The 977-nt window shown below is 43.7% G+C and overlaps 1 pseudogene; it reads left to right on the plus strand.

Annotated features, from left to right (window-relative positions):
* The first annotated feature begins 288 nt into the window (after positions 1–288).
* On the plus strand, positions 289–666 carry LOC110324906 (annotated as a pseudogene).
* Positions 667–977: the final 311 nt, after the last annotated feature.

Below are 977 nucleotides of genomic sequence, written 5' to 3' on the forward strand. Positions count from 1 at the left end.
TTCTATGAAAGGACTCCCCTGGAGGATGCATAGCTGAGTAAATATGGAAATGAAAGTCTGTAAATGAAGTCTGTAAGACTGATGATAAAAGAAACTTCATTCAATGTCTTTGTTTGGCTTGTGGTTATATACTGACATTTTCAAGTTATTGTAAATTCAAATAATGTGTCACAGTCCAGGCTCCTTCCTTCTGGAGCAGGAGTATGATGAGAAGAAAAAGAATCTGGACACACAAGGGAAGGGATTATTGCAGAAGCCAGATCATCTGACTCAGGACCCCCGCCCGCCATGCCATCCAAGAAGACCTTCAAGCAGCGCTGGAACTTTGAACAAAGAGTGGAAGATATCCAGCTTATCCAGGAACAGTACCCCACCAAGATCCCAGTGATTATAGAATGATACAAGAGCGAGAAGCAGCTGCCTATTCTGGACAAGACCAAGTTCCGGGTACCTGACAAAGTGAACATGAGTTAGCTCATCAAGATAATTAGATGGTGCTTCCAGCTCAATGCTAACCAAGCCTTCTTCCTCCTGGTGAATGGGCACAGCATGGTGAGTGTGTTCACACCCATCTCTGAAGTGTATGAGAGTGAGAGAGATGAAGACAGCTTCCTGCACATGGTTTGTGCCTCGCAGGAGACATTCGGGACGGCACTGACTGTGTAAAACTACAACAATGCCTAATGGTTAAACCCTTACCAAGGCAAAAAGGGATGTTACCAGTGGATGCTGGTCAGCTCACCACCCACATATCAGAACGTAGGCACGCACACAGCGTATTAGGAACTCTTAATCAGCCATAAACTGAGCTCCATGCACATGCTTTCAGCTTGGAAACTCATCCGAACTAGGCAATCTTTTAAACTTTAGAAGTTTAAAAATAAAATACTCTGCATCCAAGGAGGAGGAGGGAGAAGAAGAAGAAGAAGAAGAAGAAGAAGAAGAAGAAGAAGAAGAAGAAGAAGAAGAAGAAGAAG

This window comes from Mus pahari, chromosome 7 (assembly GCF_900095145.1).
Source record: "Mus pahari chromosome 7, PAHARI_EIJ_v1.1, whole genome shotgun sequence".
Classification (NCBI taxonomy): domain Eukaryota; kingdom Metazoa; phylum Chordata; class Mammalia; order Rodentia; family Muridae; genus Mus; species Mus pahari.